Here is a 20,412-nt window from a genome sequence, read left to right on the forward strand (position 1 = left end):
AATGTAATGCCACTAAACTGCCCATTTTAAAATGGTAAAATGGTAACTTTCACAGTGTATGTATTTTACCACAATAAAAAAATATATTTTTAAGGAGTGTTAATATTATCCAGACATTTTTGGAGTTTCAGGTGGTCTCAAACAATCTTTGCCCTAAAAGTTATGACCCATGTAACAGCAGGATTCCTTCTGATGTCCTAGGACATGAAGTAAAGAGAGGCCCTGGGACTGAGATGCTGATTCAGGACTCTGGGATCTTTTGACCTGAGGACAATGGAAACAGAATAAAGTGGGGGCTGGGGTCACGCAGACAAGGCTTTTATTGGGGTTTCCATTTAGGAAGGGAGACTCAGCTCCCTGGCTGAGAGAAGGGAACAACTCCTCATTGTTACTGGGGTGGAATGTTCCTTGGCTTTAGGTGTACTCATGCATGGTTTCAAACAGTTTGCTCTATGCTAGAGTCACTGTGGCTGTTCTAGAGAACACCTGCAGGGCACTGTGACCACAAGGATGCAAAGCTGACTCTGGCTGTGAGGGTGGCTCACACCACATCTCCTGGGGTTGGCTGACAGCCCTTAGCCAAGGCCCAGAAGTGCATTCTCCCTTTGTCCCTAGGGTGGCCCTGTCTCAGTGTCATCTCTCTTTTCATTTAATTTTCTTACTGTGATGCCCACTGCCTGGAAAGATGAGCACTCCCCTCTCATCAGTGCATCCTCACCCTCACCCAGCTCTTTGACCATTGATTGATTTGCTAGCAAGAAAAATAGTGGCATATAAGAAGGGAGATACAAGATTAAACTCCAACTGCTAAACCAGTTCCCTCTGCCTCCAGTGGAAAAATGGTAGAGATTTGAGATGATAAACTTTTCATTCTTGCCTGCACTTGTAAATTTCCCTCATCTTAATTAGTAGACAGATTTTACAGAGGGTCCTGGGAAGTCCCTGAAGGAATATGAACACAGGAGCTGAGTTGACATGCTATGGGTGGGGAGGGACATGAAGATCCCAGGAAGCACAAGAGAAGAAACAATAGATAGTAAGTCTCAAATATTCCCTATCTTGACTTTAGGACTTAATAAACAAAAGTACGGTGTACATTACAAGAAATCACACACACACAAAAAAAAAATTTCACACTTATATACAGCATGTACTGAATAAGTAAACAGAGTCCTTTAATTTGCTAGAAAAGAAGGAAAATCCTTATTTGGAAAAGCCACAGCCTCCTTGGAAGAAGTTAAGTCCGTGATTAGGATGATCTCAGGTTGGTATCCATAGTAACAGCTGTCGGCACCAAGAGCAAAGCCCTGGTCCATCCATAAACCCAAAAGCAAGTCGGGCATGGGAGACTCCTTCTGCAACTCTCTAATACATATGTGCCCAGCCTCCTGTTTCACCAAGTCAGACCTATGCTGAGCCCACAAGGAAGAGTCTCAGGCTGAAAAGTCATTAGGAAAAACATGGATGGTAGGTCACAAATGAAGATCCCACTGAGCCTCTTTCCTCGTCCCCCTCATTGGCTGCCATGCAACCTGAAAGCACGCTTACTTAACTTCAGGCTTGGTGTATAATAAGTGTTTATTGATTACCATTATGGTCATTATTAATAGTCTGAATGTCCAACAGCTACAAAAATTCTATTTCCCAAGTCCTAAAATAAGAAAGAACTCCTACTATAAAATTTGTAAATACACTCAGGAAGAAAACAAGACAGTCTATTTCAACCCAAGACTATTTGGAAAATTCTAGGTTGTGTATAGCCCTTTCATGGATTCTCTGTTGATAGGCCACTGCAGTTTAAGTATGAAACTTACTCAAGTTCCTATCTATTTCGGGGTAGGGTAATGTTTTATTCAACTAATATGAACCCTAGTTGTTGCATTCCATTCAATTTGCAAACGCACACTGGGTACCTAAGTGTAAAATACTTAGATGAACCGAGTGCTGTGAGGAAGAGAAAAATTAAAAAGGGATTGGTCCCGTCCCTACAGAAGTTTAAATCCTCAAGGCACAGACACGCAAATAACTCTGATTCAAGGCAGGTGGTCACAAATGACAAGCGGGGTATAAAAAGAAAATGCACTGGGGGTGTGTCTTGCAGGGACAGGGACAGGGGATGGAAGGGCTGCCCTGATGCTGAATGCAGGGTCCAGGAGAAAGATCTGCCTACCTCTTTGTGAAGATAACTCTAGACGGACTGGTGCCTCTGTATGGCAATTTAAGGTATTTACACTTGATAAGGACCCAAATGAAAGTGAAAAGTACCCTTTCCCCAAAGCTAAGGGATAAAAATTCCACAGCTAGGGCCTGGCAGAGCCCTTAGGAGTGGAACAGGTCAAAACAGCCAAGAGAAACGTGGAGGTTTGCACACTCTGGTCTTGAGATTTCTATTCATACTTTCTAATCTCTGCCCAGAGATTTCCATCCATACCGGCAGAGGTCTAACTTCAGAGAGCAAAATGGATCTGTCCTTGAACACACTAATTAGTGTAAATGTGTTAGAAGAAGTGAATAGATCAGAGGTCTACCAGGGCCTCAGGGGACACACGTGGAGTTGATGGTGGACTGTGGGTGCAGAAGCGGAGGATACCTTGTGGAGCTGACAAGCATTTCTGCTCAGCTCATCTCACCGGACGAAGGAGGCTGGACTCTGCTGCTCGCAGGCAGAGCTGCCTCCAAAGGGAAAATTATCCCCACCCGGCTGTGTTCATAAAAGTATTCCTATATCTCTGCAAACGACAGGCAGACAGTATGGTTGGGGCTCAGAGGAGCCACGGGAGAACCTAACCCCACAGACCCAACCTAGCCCTAATCTTGACATAACATCACATAAGAGACTAGAGCCTTCTTGGGGTGTTTTCTTTGCTGCGATCACAGGCAACTTAAACCAAAGATGTTTGCAGCTACTCAGATCTCCTGATATCGCCAGAACTGACAAGAGGTGCTCACAGCATTGAAAAATGGAGTTTGGAGAATCTGGAATAAATTTATTCTAGTGGCTATGACCACAAGACAGGGCAGCTGGCTTCAGACGTGAATTTGGGGCATTTATGGTTCAGCTCGCCCAAGGTCTTCAATATTCACCAAGTAATCTTCTGACTTGAGTTGTTTCCCACATAGGCTCCTCTGCCAAAACGACATTTTCATTCATTCAGCAAATTCATATTGATTCACTATCATCAGCCAGAATGAATGAACATAGTTTAGTGAGAAAGACAGCAATGCCAGACGCCCGGGGGATGGGAGACCCTGCAACCCAGGGAAGCCATGGGTGTTATTGGGCATGGAGTGGGCATGGAAATCAGAGGGTTCTGACTGGATATAATTCAAGAGACGGAGTAAAATAAGTCATTCCAGGATGAGATGGATTCCCCCCTGGCCCCTGCCCCACTCCACAGTCCCAGTGCTTGAGCTGGAACCCAGAGCCTTATACCACCCCATTCCTTTCCAGGACCAGAGAACCACCCGGACGAAGGGTTTAGAGGCATAAAGCAGCACCCCAGGTCTTTTACCTTGAACAATGACACTGAATTTCCTGTGTCTCTTGAGGTTCGAGCCACAAAAGCCAGTTATCATCCCAAGACAACTAAATCTCAAGGCTGCAGCCCAGAGGAAGTCAGAAACCGATCCCTGGGATTCCAATGTGGCTGGAGAGAGGGGAACAGATCATCTGGTGTATCTGCGGGGTAGAGAATGGCAGGTGCTAGCACTGGAAAGGAGGGTGGGGACTGATTTCAAAGGGCCTCCCAGGCCATGCCAGAAAGTCACCACGACTCATAGGCACAGAATCGTCCGGGCACCCGCACATCATTCTGTTTTCAGTTGGATGCACAAGGCCATATTTCAGTCTGAATAGGCATCATTGAAAGTGGTGTTTGGCTGACCATTCTTATCCCTCCTCCCCACTGTAAGATCCTGAGCGGGGAGCCCCTGGGGGGGGTCCATACTAGTACTGACATCCTGCCAAAATGATAGAATGTTTGCACTTTACCCCATCAGCTTTTATCTAAATCAGTGGTAAATGGCTTCTCGATCCCCTCTACTCTTGAAATTTACCATTGGCTCCGTAACATAGCTGAGGCTAGCATCCCAGGTGGGGAGGCAGCATATCTCACATTCAAGGAAGGAACTCATCTCTCACGTCTCTCCTCCAAGATAAACATGCCATTAATGCCACGCACTCAGCTTCCAGAAACACAGCCGAGAGGAAAACGCTTCATGCAATGCAAGGCCAGAAGTGTACTTGAACTTCAAAAGGGTTGCATCATATTCAGGGAAAGTGTAGGAAAAGGAAAGCGGCACTGAACCCAAAACCCCAACAACACCCCTGCACCTAAATTCAACTCGGGGAGAAGGAAAATAAAATGAAATGGTGGGCTGGGGCACCATATTTGCTCCCAGAGAGATTCAGTTCCAGATGCACTGCATTCAGCCGTTTGCAAACCCTGTCTCCATGAAAACCACATTCCAGAAGTCCAGGTACCAACACGCCTCCTGAGCAAAAGAGGTAGCTGGTTTGAAAATAGGGGAAACACTTAAAAGACAAACTATATAATTATCACATGAGAATATGATTCAATTTTTGTGGGTCATGTTTCTTAGAATATGGGTAAAAGCAAGGGCTCTAAAGACAGATGGCCTATTTCAAATTCCAACAGTCTTTTCTACATCATGACCTTGGGTAAAGGACCCAACCTCTCTGAGCCTCAGTTTTCTCAGCTGAAAAATAGAGGTAGGGGTAGCATCGACCTCTAGAAGCTATGGCAAGGTTGGAATGATTATTCCACAGAAAAGCTTGGGACTCAGATTGACACACATTCTAAAAAGCCAATCTTTATTAATAATAATAATAATAATAATTATTATTATTATTATTATTATTATTATTCCCAGGGGGAGCCAGTGTACGGGGCCTGTCTAGGGCTCCCCAGTCTGCATTGCAAGGCAGATTCTTCTCCTTGGCTAAAATATCTGCCTCTCACCTCAGTAGCACCTCCCAAACACATGTTTTGAAGAACCTGGGTGAGAGGGTGTGGATGAGTCAGCTTGTGAAAAATCAAACTAAAAGCAGTAGCATCTTTTCCATTGACGAAAGGCAGCACTTGTGCTAGGAAATGATATAGATTTTCAAGGAAGAATCATGCCAAGAGAGTCTCCATTCTAAACCTATTTAAAGAAAGATGTGTCTAACAGAAAAACGACAGGTATCAAAATCCCCCAAGTCATACTTTGCCAAAACTCCAGGTACTAAATATGAAATCGATGCTATCTTTCTAAAGACAGAAACCCTTGGAAAAATGAACAAACCAACCAAAAAAAAAATTTTTTTTAAGAACCTGTTCCTCTTAAGCCTGCTGCCATTGCTGCCTAAGCTTGATAACATTAAAAAAATTTTTTTAGGGGGCTGGAATTGTGGCTCGTGGTAGAGTGCTTGCCTAGCATGTGTGAAGCACTGAGTTCCATCCTCAGCACCACATAAAAATAAATAAAATAAAGGTATTGTGTCCATCTACAACTAAAAATGTATTTTAAAAAAATTAAAGCCAAATCAGGTTTCACAAATTGATCTGTATGGCTTCTAAAATGATAACCATTCCGTTTCTCAAAGCGTTTGCTGTCTGGCTTCTGATTTTAAATTTTGCCACTCTAGATGAAGGGAGGCAGGGAGCCTTGTCCCTAACTTGTTCCACACTCTGATTCGCTTGAAGTCAGACTCTGTCTAATACCTTCAGAATTTGCTCTTGCCTTGAAGCAATAGACAAGTATGTGCCGCTCCGTTCTAAATAAGGGAACAGAAAGTACAAATAGAAGATTGGAGATTTGCTTTGAAGTTCAGCATTGCGGATGCCAGGCCTCTCCCAGACACTGGAGCTGCGAGGACTGGGACAGGCACCGTGAGAGTTCCCTGCTCTTGAGTTCCCTGCTCTTAAAGGCTAACATATAAATTCAAAGCAATGTCTGCTCAGAGTGAAGGTCAGGAATCATCTAGGAATCCCATGGGAATTCTGAAAGGGGCCAAATAAGCACTGGACTAGTACTACTAATTAATAAGGAGGACAATGTCCCTGGTTTCTTCATGCTTTTTATTCTTGAAGGTTTCAATCACTTCACAGACCAACTGTTTAACCCACTGTTGACCTGTAACCAACCCAGCGGGAGACCCAGCTGTCAAGAGCACAGCCCCACTCAGCTTGTTTAAGCATGAAGAAAGATACCCACTGAAAATTAAAGTGTAAATTTCGTGTAAGCAGGTTATAATTACCTCCACTTGAAATCAAGCCAAGAAATGAAATGGAATACCCAGGCAACTTTCTCGACCACAAACAGACCTTGGATTTTCATCTCTAACTTGGGGTTTCTCAGCCTTGGCACTGTTAACACTTGGGGCCGGATGTTCAGATGCATCCCTGGCTTATACCCCCTGGATGCCAGTAGCACACACACACCTGTCACCCTGTGTGACAAGTGAAAATGTCTTCAGTCACCTCCCCAAAGTGGCTGTGTTAGGTTAAATGGGACAGCACTAAGAACTTCCCTGGAGCACACCTCTCAGACTTCTTGGGGTCAGAGTTCCTCTCCCTTCTGGAATCCACAACCTCTATCAAATAGCAGAATGGAGGCCTGGATCTACTCACCTTGAGACCCTGTGGTAACTCCAGCTGAGTCCAACTCTGACCACAACCCAGCAGCCTCTCCCCCTTCCCCATCCAACCCACAAAACCTGCAGGGACCTCAGCTCCAGGAATCCCCTCCCTGCTTGGCCTGGGCTGGTGGCTGCAGGTGCCCCCCACCCCTGAGGAAGGCAGATGTCAAACATTTCCCCACAACCCGCCACACGCATCACGAACGCCTTGCCATTTGTGCATACAAAATTGCATTTTCTTATTTTTTAAAACTATTTATTTAGTACGAATTTTAGACCTACAGAAAGGTGACAACAGGACACAGAATTTCAATATATCTCTCACCCACTTTTCCCAAATTAACATCTTACACTACATTTATCTGTCCTGTCTCCTGGGCTCTTGCAGTTGGTGACAGTTCCTCAGTCTCCCCTTGACTTTCAGGACCTTGACCTTTTTGAAGGGTATTGATCAGCTATTTGGTCAAATGTTTCTCCATTTCCATGTGTCTGACTGTCTGATGTTGTTTTATAAGTATGTCGCGAGTGACCCAGTGTCTCCCCCAGCCCTTAAAATATATATCTTAAACAGAAGTTTCAGAAACTGTAACTTTGCTATGTGAATGTGCTCTGACATTTTCTATTATCCTCTTAGATGTTGGTTCACAGCTGGTTTGGAAAACCCTGCCCAAGGCCAGCTCTCTCCCACTGGTTCTTTCTGAAAGAAAGGTCTCTCTTCCCTGCCCAGGGACCCTGAACTGAGTCTTCTTTGTCTCTGCCCAGCTCTTCCCTGTATGTTTCTGGACTTTTTTTTTTTGGTCTCCCATCTTAGGTCTGCCCTTCTCCCACCAACTTCCTCAGTGAACTGAGCACTCCCTGCATTTCAACCGTCCTCTCTCCCTGATGACCCTTATTCCTATGTCACCTGTGCTCCCAGCTCTGACTTCCAGCCACCTGGAGGAATCTCTCTATGGAAGTCCTGCTGTCACATGTGTCATGTGAGCTGAAAATAAAGCCAATTAAGATCTTTAAATCATAATTTTGTCTTTTGGCGCTCAGCATGGTAGCATTTATTTAGCATCCCCTCACAAACTGGTTCCCCTTCCCCACATCCCACACAGTTGGTGATCCACCCTTCTCCTTTGTGGATCTGGGCAGCCCTGCTTTCACCCAGCCTGTCACCCTATTCCATCCTCGAATTCAGAGGCTGTCAAGTTATAGAGAACACCAGAATCACCTAGGGGCTCCTTAAAGACAGATGGGAGCTGGGTGTGAGATGCAAGCCTATAATCCCAGCCACTGGGAGGGATCAAAAGTTCAAGGCCAGCCTCAGCAACTTAGTGAGGCCCTCCTAAGCAATTTAGCAAGACTTGGTCTCAAAATAACAATTAAAAGGTCTGGGGATGTAGCTTGGTGGTAAAGCACCCCTGAGTTCAGTCTCCGGTACCAAAAAATAAAAGACTGATGGGAAAGTTCACCCTCAGAGACTGTGATTCTGGTGGGGGCCTGGAACCCTGCATTTTTGAAAGTTCCCAGGTGAGCCCCAGGCTGCTTGGAAAACCCTAACCATCCCACACAGTAATTCCAGCCACTCACTCCCCAGCGGCAGAGAGCTGGCTATGGCTCCCTGCAGCCACGCATGCCCTACACCTTCTAACTTGCAGCATCTCTCTTTAAACCTTGTCTTCCACTCTTTTCTCCAGTGTAATGCCCTGTCAGCCGCTTCCTTCCAAGAACTCAAATCTGCCTCATCCTGAAGGAACCAGCTTCAAACCAGCAACTCCAGGAAGACTTTGCGTCTCCAGCCTTCAAAGGGTTCCCTCTTCTAGTACTTGGTGGCAGTGAATGCCCAGTGATTGGAACTCTAAGATTGACTTTCTGTGTTGGACGCACTGGGCTCCCACAGTCCCGACTGCAAATTGTCCTTGGTGTGTTCTCCCTGCATTGTGCTTGCTTCTTTCGCTGTGGCTTCTAATATAATCCCTGTTTCTACGTCCACACCCTCTCCCATGCCCGGACAAGCACACACACGCACAGGTACACCTGGTATGAGCACCAGTCCGGGTGCCACCTGAAGCAGAGGATGGGTAAATGTCTGCCGGAAGACAATCTGGCTGGCCTAAGGGAACTTAAAAGAAGTCAAAGAGGCTTTGCTCCCTTCCAGCCACCGGTGATTTCAGGCTTGTGTTCTCCTGGATCAACATCTCTGGGAACAGTCCTGTAGGGGACTGAGCTGGCTGAGGGTGTCACCAAAGGCTAAAGAAGGGGGACATGTGGGCTCCCCATACGTGAACCTGCGTCTGTTGAAAATCTTTTAGAAGAACATTCAAAACAGAGATCGCGTTTCGCCCTTGCAGACTGAGTGAAGCTGGTTTGCAAAGGAGAACCACGTGCAGCGTCTGGCCTCCCCCCGCCTGTCGCGCGGCCGGGCCTGTGTGTAGGAGGCTCTGGGCGGGCCGCAGTGCCGCGTGCCACCGGCAGGTGTCTCTTTCCCGGCCTCGGAACCTATTGTGAGTTCACCAAATGGAGGCGCGAGGAGGAGGAGGCTGGGGGGAGGGAGGGACTGTCCCTGCCCGCCCGCCGCAAGCTGCGCCGGCGGGCTCGGCGACCTCACCTTTGAAACCTGCGGTGGCTGCAGCGATCGAGGCGGCGCGCGGCCGGAGACACCTGGTCACGTGGGGAAGAAAACACCGTCAGGCCTCGGAACCTGGCAGCTCCTTTTTCTGGGGGTTTTATGGCGAGGAGGACCCTGTCACCTCTCAAGCGCTGGATCCTGGGCCATGCAGGACCCTGGAAAGTTCGGTCCTGCTTCCCATCCTCAGCCTTCTCTCCTTCCCAGAAAGTGGTGGAAAAGGGGCCTGCAGGCCTGTCATCTTTTCCCTTTAAGGAAATTCAGTTTCCTAACTTGTCCTGTTTTGAAAGAGGCCCCTTTATTAAGTAGTGACACAAGCCTGCTAGGCAAAAGTCGGGCTAGTAGAAGTCAATTTATTTAATAAACGTTTATTGATCATCTACTGGATGCCAGACCTTGTAGGAGAGACTCAGAGGGGAAGCAAAAACCCAGGCCCTGCCCTTGCTACCCCAACCACACCAAAAAGGAAAAAAAAAAAAAATTGCAAGAAAGGAGATGATTTTCTAGTGCCCGATACTTGAAAATCCAAGATTGGTAACCCCAGCAGCTGGGGAGGCTGAGGCAGGAAGAGAGCTCCAGGCCAGCTCAATTTAGCATTTAGCAACTTAGCAGTTAACTGGTCCTAGGCAACTTGGGGAGACCCTGTTTCAGAAAATTTTAAAAAGGGCTAGTGATGTCTTCAGTGGCAAAGCACCCCCGGGGTCAATCTCCAGCATCCCCGCCCCCCCCCCCCAAACATGCAACCTTTGCCTCTGGTGACAAGAAAGTTAATGCAAGCTTGCTTTTCTTTTCAATGTTTTCACTTCATTTAATGGTAATGTTCAAGCTATCATCATTCCGGGCTGACCTTGGGACTGGGGCTATCATAGGTGCTGGGAATTGACAAAATGCTTCCCTGTTCTTCCAGCTCAGTGGGCACAGTAAATGGATGAACGTGTAAACAATCAATTGCAATGTGGTCTGACCATCTTGTGACAGGTGTGTTGGCCCTACTGATTGTAGAGTACAAGAGGAACCAGGACAGGATTCGGTTTGCAGCATTGGGGTCTGGGGCAGGACCCAAAGTCCAGCCTAAATGGAGAGTCACCTACAAAAGCCACCACCTGGAACTAATATTCTGGGAAGAAAAGCAGTTGTTCTCTACCCTGGGACAAAGTAACAGAGGGATCCCAATTCCTAATCTTTGGTCAGCTCTGCCTTTGCTGACGTGGGTCCCTACAACCTCATTTCCTAGGAAGTTCCTGTAAACTCATATAAAACTTTCTTTCTTCTTGTTGTTGTTCTTTTTAGATATACATGATAGTAGAGTGCATTTTGACATATTATACATACATAGAGTGTAATTTATTCTAATTAGGATCCCATTCTTACAGTTACATGATATGGAGTTTCACTGGTCGTGTGTTCATATATGAACATAGGAAAACTAAATCAGTGGTGGAGTGCCTAAAAAAAAAAGACAACTGTGTCCAATTCATTCTACTGTCTTTCTATTCCCACCCCCGCTCCCTTCCCTTTATCCCAATGAACTTCTATTCTTATTACCCCTGCCCCACTCTGTTAGCATCCACATATCAGAGAGCATATACTTTCTTTCCCTTCTCATGAAACTATGCTCTAGAATCTGGCTGAAATTAGGAAAGAGGGCTGGGGATGTGGCTCAAGCGGTAGCGCGCTCGCCTGGCATGCGTGCGGCCCGGGTTCGATCCTCAGCACCACATACAAACAAAGATGTTGTGTCCGCCGAAAACTGAAAAATAAATATTAAAAATTCTCTAAAAAAAAAATTAGGAAAGAAAGAAGGTTTACTCCATGTCTACCTTTATATAACCCGTATTCTGTTTTTCTGTTGTTGTTTGGTTTCAATGCTGAAATTCTGTTAGGCTTTTTGCTTGTGTTTTGAAATAAATTTCCTAAATTCAGAATTCCCAGAAAGACTTTCTTTCTTACTAGGTTAACAGAACACTAGCCCTGTGATTCCAACCTCTGGGGTTTTTAGACAGCAAAAATCTCATCACACCGCCAGAGAAATAGTCATAAATCCTCAGGACACACTTGGGGGAGGTACCTCCGCTCTTGGCCTGCTTGGACACAGTGGAAGGGAGGCTAGGCAGGAGATGTGGGCTGGAAGCTTCCTGACTCCCTCCACAAGGACTTTTTGTCCCTTTTTCTTGAAGGAGCAAGAGTCCTCCGTAAAGCACTGTTATTTTATTCATATTAATTTATAAAGCTACATAAGCCTCTGTGTTCGGTGTCCTCTGAACTCTGTGTTAATACTAAACATTCAGTGTTCTTTGCAAAAGAGAAGACTTTTGCCTCATTGAAAAAGCATATCAGGGTCACTCTTCTGTCTGTCTGTCCACACCAAGGCAATTCCTATCTGACCACCTAAATTAGTACTTGAAATGGGATAATTCATTTTGTTTCTCAGCTGTAAAGTGGTAAAATAATTCTTGGGACAGATGGTGTGTCTTATCTAGAAGGATACCTAGAGAGCAACATTGATGATTATTCACAAGGGTGGCAAGCACACTTGATATGTAAATAAGAACAATCCGGCACAGCCTGATCATTCTCAGGATGTACTCAGAGAATGGCACAGATTTCCCATGAAACCAAATTCTTCTTTCTCTAAGTCTCACATATTCCAAACTGTGTTTCAGAAAAAGGGCATTGTTTCAAGAAATTGAATCCCATTGTCACATTTAAAACACTGGAGTTGTGTTCTCATTAAACACACACACACACACACACACACACACACAATTTCAACAGTCCAAAAAGAAACTCTGTTTTAACAAGAAAGACCTAGTCTGACCTATGACAATCTCATAAAATTCTACAATAGGAAGAAGTCTAAAGTGCTACCTAATTTAAATGCCAAGGGCTGAAAGTATAGCTCCATAGCGAGCCCTTGCCCAGCGTGTGCAAAAAGCAGGGATCTAGCCCTAGCATGACGGTCAATCAATCAGTCAATCAAATTCAAACAATGTTCCTGACAAGTGGTTTTCTCACATCTGAGGATACACACCCAGTGACACATGCACCCAAGTGGCCCACCCTTTCCAAGCCTCGGGAATGTTGTGAGCTTCTCAAAGCTCCCTCCTTCCAGGAGCACGTGGTCCCGGCTCTAGCCTGACCGTGTGGGAAAAGCTTTTTCCACAAGCAGCTCTGCCATGGTGGGAGGGCCTTCAGGGCTGAACCACAGGCCTGGGAAAGCCAAGGCCCAAGCAGGATAGATGCTTGATGTTTGAGGAATATGTTTGAGGCTGAAGTGGAGACCATGAAGGAGAGAGAGGAAGGGAGGGTCCCCAGGTAGTCAGGAGCCATGTACACTTGAAGACCAAGGGTCACACTGGGCACGACTAAGAGCAGGGACATGGCATGAATGCAAGACCCTTTCCATCTCAAGGTCTGCCTCCTCTTCACATCCAGGCTGGTCCAGGTCTCTGTCAACTGCAGCAACCCAGTCAGTGAGGCCTGACTTGCACCCAGCAGAGCAAGACCATGCATGTCCTCCTTTATTCTGGACATTATATTTGTATTAATAACACCTGAGGCCTCTTGTGTAGCATTTTAGGAAGTCATCTACTGTGTTGCTGGGTTTTTGGTTTTTGTTTTGCATACTATACACATAAGCCACATTTCTTATGTGGATAGTTTCTTCTCCTCCCTTACCTCCTGTTCCCTGCCCTGACACCTACCAATACCTTGAAGCTTCAGAAACTTGATCCTAGAATTCAAGTGGTGGCTTTCTTTCTCATAGCAAAATCTTCATTGTATTAGCCTTGTTCTGATTCCATTTCATATGCCAAGATATCAGAGAAAATATCAAAAGTCCTGAACTGGTTTGCACAGCTTTAAAGGGGCCTAACTATGGAGTATCACCCATTAAATTCTATCTCATTATGTTTGACACATTAAGCTAGTCTCTTAAAAGGTTTTTGGAGCCTGATTCTAGCATCTTAACATATAATCTAATTCTCTCATCCTTGCATCCGCAACAGATTTCTTTAGCGTAACATTTATAACAATATTGTGTTGAGTGAGGCTGAAAGTAAGCCCATGGCAAACCAATAGAGACCTCCATTGAATTTGAAGTGAACCAAAACTTTTAAGAAGTCATTAGTCAACAAGTTGCAAGTCAATCTAATAATACAATATGTCTCCATTAACCAACAAGGACACAAGAAAAGATTTTTCTCTAATATCTTGCTGAACGCTGTTTGTACTGCCTTGACCTTCCAGCTCAACCACCCTGTCAAACAAAGAAATCAATCACCACTTAGGCCTCAGAGTTCGTCTTTTCTTTGTGCTGCTCTTTCGTCAATGCAGGACTTTTCCTACTGTCTGGGAGATCTCCTAACATCAGACACTGCCACACCTAGAAGCTGCTCTCCCTCTTTTTATTGCAACTATGCAATACACTTTTATCTTCCTAAACACATTCTGCATATATCTGAAAAGCTGTGAGTCAGTTGTGATCATCTGAATCATATTTAAAGTGTACAATGAACTGCTCATTTAGTCACTAAAGTTATTGATCACCCCTCCACAAATCAAATATTTCCAAAATGAAAAATCTTTTGTAATACGAATTAATAGTTTCTAATGCCGATTTTTATTTACCTGTACTGAATTTTTTCAACATGTACTCTATGTATAAACATAATAATTATAGTCTAGGGCTGCTGTGACTTAAGTCACCAAGAAATCCAATACCTAGCACATGATGTCCTTTTCCCAGGAAATTCCTTAATCTTCAGTCTTCAGACTCAGCAAAATGAATAGTATTTTTCAAAATTAGTAGTTTATTAAATGCAAACAAAGGCAGTTTCCATCTGGATAATTTTTACAATGACTCTGTGTTATTTTCCAGTCATTACTGTTACTCCTTGGTAAAGTAGATCACAAGCTCCATGAAGACAGGCGCCATGTTTGTTTTGCCCTGAGCTCTATCCCTAGAGCTAAGCACAATATCTGGAATCTGTATAACAGGGACCCAGTAAATATTTCTTGAAAAGATAAAATGAAGAATAAGTAAATGTATATGTGAAAAAAAAATGCTACTTCATCTATTCATAAAATGACAGGGTTTACAGGGGATCAAATGGAGGAGACATGACCACTGACTTCTGAAAAGGAACTGAGTGGGTAGGTGAGGAAGCACCACCTCTGTTAGTCAGCTTTCCACTACTATAACAAACACCTGAGATAAACCAACTTAATAAGAGAAAAGGTTTATTTTGGTTCACAGTTTTATATGCTTCAATTCATCCTTGTTTGGCCCCATTGTATTGGGCCCATGATGAAGACAACACATTATGGCAGGGCACATGCTGTGGGTCAAAGCTGCTCACTTCATGGCTGCCAAGAAACAAAGAAAGAAACCCAAGGGCAAGCCCCCAATGATCTAACTTCCTCCCACAAGGTCCCACTTCTTAAAGGTTCCATCACCTCCTAATAACACCACAGGCTGGGGATGTAGCTAGGTGGCTAAGCACCTCTGGGTTCAATCCCCAGTATCTAATAATAATAATAATAACAATAATAATAATAATAATAATAATAATAAACAAAATAAAATAACAAATCCATTATATGTCAACATAATTAATATTTTTTTCTAAAGCAAAAAAAATCAGTGAGAAGAGTGGCCTTGTTTGTATTTTCAAGTCTCTTGACTGTCTGGCTTAGCAGAAAATAGCTAGATTCTCACATCTGTTTCTACATTCAATCTGTGCTGATGTCATACGATGCATACCTTCTGGAAGATTCCCCTATACACTCACGACAGAATGGCAAACCATGTCTTAGTATTATTATAAAAATAGTTTTGATCTATGGAGCTCCTGAAAAGGTTCTCAGAACACCAGGAGTCTCCACTACCTAAATAAGAACATCTATTCAATTAGTATTATATATATTGTCTGCCTTGAATATCAGAAAGTTGAGAGCTAAGTTTAGCCACCAGTTCAGGGTGGGAATTATAGTCCCTGTGGCTCTGTTCAGCTGCACCTGTTTTTGCGACTGGCCTTTGACTTCTCGTTTGGTGTTAGTTGTTCAGACGCATGCTTTTTCTGTTTTTATTAGATGTTGCTTCCATTGCTTTTTGGAAGCAGGATGGGTGTTTAAAACTATAGATAAGTGGATACCTGCTCACCCCTGTGCATCAACACAGAACAAGTTTAAAAAGTACATTCTGACTTCATTTTCAGTACTATCTAGCTAACATGCCTCATAGAAATATATATGATAATCATGTAAAAGATTGAGACACTCTTTAGTTGGTCTCAATGGACTTTTTTCCACACTGGAGATGGAACCTAGGAACACCTTACCATTGAGCTACATTCCCAGCCCTTTTTATTTTTATTTTGAGATAGGGTCTATCTCAGTTGGCAAGAGTCTGGCCTAGTCACCAAGGCTGGCATTGAACTTGCAATCCTCCTGCCTCAGCCTCCTGAGTCTCTAGAATTACAGATGTGTGCCCAATGGCACTTTCTTAAAGCTCAGAGAATTGGGGTTGAATTGCAAGGAAACTCTATATAACAAACAGAGAGAGCTCCATGACAGACAACTTGCCACATAAGAGATTAGGCAAAGTCTTCATGGTGTTTAAATTGTTTCTCGAGATTCCTCTTTGGGCCATGTATGAATAATTCATTTGACTGAAGTCTCCAACAGTCACAGGTTTTACTGTCTGCCTACTGCAGTCCATACTTCTTTCTTGGGGAATGGCCCTTGAGTCATCCGTGGGAACGTCTTGGTTCATCCTATTCCAGTCACGTCGGATGGGATCAGGCTGGGCCAAATTCTCTTTCCTAAAAATTTGGTACTGGGACTGTCACCTTTGGCTAACTTCTTCAGTAGAAGAGACATAAGCATGGTAGTTATTAAAGGATCCAGAAGAAGGAAAACTGATCGCAGAGACAGACATGAAGCTAGGAAGAAAGTCACAAAGGCACTCTGCCTGGATTACTGGCTATGCTAAAGCCGTCTGTCCAGGGGCTTCATGAGACACTACTGCTCTCTATCTTCATATTTCCTGAATACTTAAGCCAGTTCAAGTTGATTACTTGCAACTTTAAAAGGTCAAAACTGAGAAAAAGCCAAAGCCAGAAGCATCTGTGGGGTTTTATTAACAACCACTCCCGTACAGTGATCCTGGAGAACACGGCAGAGCCTAAAGACACATTATTGACTCTCCAAAGGCTTCCACCAAGCAAAAGCATCTTTCCACCCAAGGTCAACTACATTAGGAAATGGTGTTTCCTTCAGCTTTCCATCTCCAGAGGGCAAATGCACAACTGAGTGCAGTTAGCCATTAGCCATCCACGTGTGTTTGCTGAGGACACACGCCCAGGAAATTGAATGAAGAAATCCCCAGGTACCAGGGAGAAGACTGGTCATTCTGCTTCCCACACCTGCCAATTCCCCCACCCCACCCACCCCAATCCACATCAGCACTCCCTGAAGCAGTGACCCTGAAGTGAGTGGCCGGCAACCTACTTTTAAAAGTGCCAATTTTTAACAGCTGGAAGCAATAACTCTAGTGGGAGGCGAAGATGCTTGGAGGACTGCTTTCTCCTTAACTGTACTCAGAGGTTGAGAGATGGTGGGTGTAGTGGCCAGGGCCACAGAGATCAGTGCCCTGGGGCCACCATGTAGTGGCAGGTTCCTCAATTCTCCTCCCCAGGCCTCAGTTTTTGCAACTGCAAAATGAGGAGGAAGAACGCGATGGTCTTTAGTATCCCTTTCATCTTCAACTTTCTACAATCTTGGTGAGCTGGAAAGATTTACACAGAACTTCATCTTGATTTTATTACTCGTCATTCATCTTCTTGTGACCGAGCCAGCGGCAGCCTGTGCCTGCAGGAGTAAGTGGCTCAAGCTTTCTGGGATGATTTAAGAGGTGATGAAAACCCCAAGTACCTCCCTCACGGTTCTGCCACAGCCAGGCCTGAAGATCCCCTGCCATGAGCAGATCTGGGTTGCAGGCATCGGCTGCACATAGTCTCAAGTTCAAACGACGAACACCTACATTGACCCCCGTGGTCCCAGTAAGCCTGGACTTACTCTGGATTCCCTAGGAATGACACAGGAATGCTATCCAGTGAAGGTGCATTCACCAGGAAAGGTCTGGGGCACTTGGTACTGCGGTGACCGGCCCAGGGAGTAAGCAGGGCCTGCAGGTAGTCACCAGCTTCAAAAAACTGCAAGGGCTGGGTGTGTTTAAGGAGGTGGGCTGTCACCGCTCAGCACTGTACTGAGCTTCCCCTCACCTGATCCTCCAATCTTTATGGTGCACAGCAGGAAGAGTCTCTGACTGTGCTCCAGGGCTCCATCCCTGCTATGGATTGGCCACATCCCTCAAATTCATGTAATGGAAGCCTGATCCCCATGCAGTGGTGCTGGGAGATGGGACTGGTGAGAAGTGACTGGGTCCCTGTGAATGCAGTAATATCACGATGGTGGAGTGAGTTCCTTAGGTAGACAGCAGGTGGTTAGGAAAACAAGTCCTCCCCCCTCCCTTCATCTTGCACATGCTCTCTTGTCCTTTCACCTTCTGCCATGTTATGACCCAGCATGAAGACTCTTGAGGTACCGCAGCTGAGCTCTTGGTCCTATCCTCCAGAACCATGAGCTAAATCGACTTCTTTTCTTTATAAGTTACCTACTCCATGGTATTCTGTTATAGCAACAAAAAGCGGACTTAGACACTTGCCAGCACAAGGAAAGCCGATGTTAGGCCCCAAGAAAAGGAAAACTCCTTAGAGGCAACCTCTGCCCAACCTTCTATCATCTAGGCTGTGGGGACAAAACAACTAGGGACAGTTAGCCACCCCGTAGGAAATGGCCCAATACTGTTATGGAGCGTACCTTAGAACCACTGAGCCCTTTCCCTGTGACCCTGAAACCCACTTCCCTTTTTACTTTGTTGTCAAACTAAGGAGCCACAACTTCCTACCCTTGCCAACCCCGCCCCAACCAAAACAAGACTTGGGTGTCAAGGGGCAGTAAGCCCCTCTTTGGCAGCTTCAGCTTTTAACCTAAAGAAATGGAAAAGGGCCAACCATGAAGAGAACTTCCTAGCACTTCTGTGGGGGATTTATTTGTCAACGGGGCAGCTGTAGTAGGTTTAGAAATCAATGAACCACAGGACGGCACCCTGAGGTATTATTCCACCACACCGCCTCTTAAACACCAATTCTCCCTGCACACCACGGGAACACGTGTAGATGTTAGATTTGAGATGGAGCAGCCTGGGGTTGTCAAATCTTCTCATTTTGGCAGCAGGGAGCAGGGACGACATGACAACTTATGAGTGTATCACGTTAGGTAGTAGTAAAAATAGCAACTGAAGCAAAAAACATTCTTAATATGCTCTTGAAACTTTTTGAAAAGAAAATATCCGAGGAACCAAGTAGTATCAGATGGGGTTTTTACTTGCTGGGGAGAAACAGAAAAAGAATACATATTCATGTTGGACCCCACATGTCCCATCGCTATACCTCCTGGTCATCCATCTCCCTTGTCTCCAGAGTAAAGGCCTTGTAAAATGTCATAGAGACCAACAGTCCCAGTTTTACCGAGGATGTCCTTAACAGTGCAGCAGAAATTTCTTGGTGCTTTGCAAGAGTCCCACTAAACCTCCAAGCTTAACTTCCTTTGTAGAAGTATAAGAATTGGGGGATTTAAAAAATTCTGTTGGAGAGTAATTCTGCAGAGGGACATTATCCTACGACCCAGGGAAGTACCCTAATGAGATTTAGAGACTTGGGTTAACCAGAGATAATAACTCCTCAAGTACCCACTTCAGAGAGGATATAGGAATTCCAAGACTCTTGCTAATGAAAGGCCTCTGTAACATCCTGAGGGATAAAGGTGTGCTGATTATGTCCATCGTGAAATACAAGTCTGGGAGAATTCTGTGCACCTTCCTACCTACTGATGTAGGACCCAAGAGGCTAGACTGACAAGAGGAGAAACTTAATTATGGAAAGGGTCTTTTGGGGGTGGGGGTACCTGGTCTGCTTCACCACTGCACATCTACCTACCTGCCGTCTGCCAGTTCAATCTGTGTAAAAGCTGAACCATGTTGCCTTCGGCCTCCCAAATACTAAATTGTATTACAGTATGAGTTAGAAAGTCAGAGGTTTGAATCTCAGTATGGCTGGCCATGGTCAAGTCCCTCAGTCTACCCACATCAATCTGCTCATGTGTAAAATGGGAATAAAGCAGACAACACAGGACTGTTAGAAGGATTGGATGCAACAAGTTGCTCTTTGCCACTTAAACTACTATTTATTGTGGGCCTGCCTCCTGGGAAAACAAGCATTTTGCGCTCTGCATAATCACATCCCCTCTCCACTGAGCTGGCTGGGGTGCTGGATTTAGGCAGAAATACCACCCACTTGTCCTCCCTGGATCTAGGTTGTGCATGCTACTTATCTTTTACCTTTATCAAAGGTAAAGATACCTGATCTTTACACCCACTCACCACTGAGCACCCAAACGGGAAATTCTGCTCTGAACCAACCACCTTCCATCCACCTGCCCATCAGCGCGAACCTGTTCTCTCACTTCTCCCTCTCAGTCCTTTTTGCGCCCTCGTTTCTCCGATCCAAAATAAAACGCATTGCTGCCCTTTCTATCTGTGCTAAATTTCAAGAGCAGAAGAGTCCTCCAAATGAGACGAGCCAAGGGCGCTGCCGGCAGAGTTCGGGGCTGGAGTTTCAGGTCCCCCTCCGAAGCACGCAGACGGGAAGGGGAGCCAGAGCTGGAGCCTCCGCAGGGAAGAGGGGCGCAGCCTCGCCGGGATGGGAAGTGCCCGCCGGGGGAGCCTTGGGCTAACTTTTCGGTCGGAATTCTGGACCAAGAGCCTCGCAACCCCAATCCACCCAATTCTATGTACTCAGGAACCAGGGAGCTGCCTGCAACCCGGAGGGCAGGAGGAGGGAGGGAAGGCCGGGGAGAGCGGGGTGGGACGGGAAGGTAGGGAACCGGGTGGTCAGAGGGAGGGAGGTGGAAAGAAGTGGGGGAAGGAGAGGGGAAGAAGTGAAGTGGGGTAGGAAATAGGAAGAAGTGAAGTGGGGGGAGGAGGAGGGAAGACGTGAAGTGGGGGGGAGGTGGGAAGAAGTGAAGTGGTGGGGGA

The sequence above is a fragment of the Marmota marmota genome, unplaced genomic scaffold, assembly GCF_001458135.2.
Source record: "Marmota marmota marmota unplaced genomic scaffold, marMar, whole genome shotgun sequence".
NCBI lineage: Eukaryota > Metazoa > Chordata > Mammalia > Rodentia > Sciuridae > Marmota > Marmota marmota.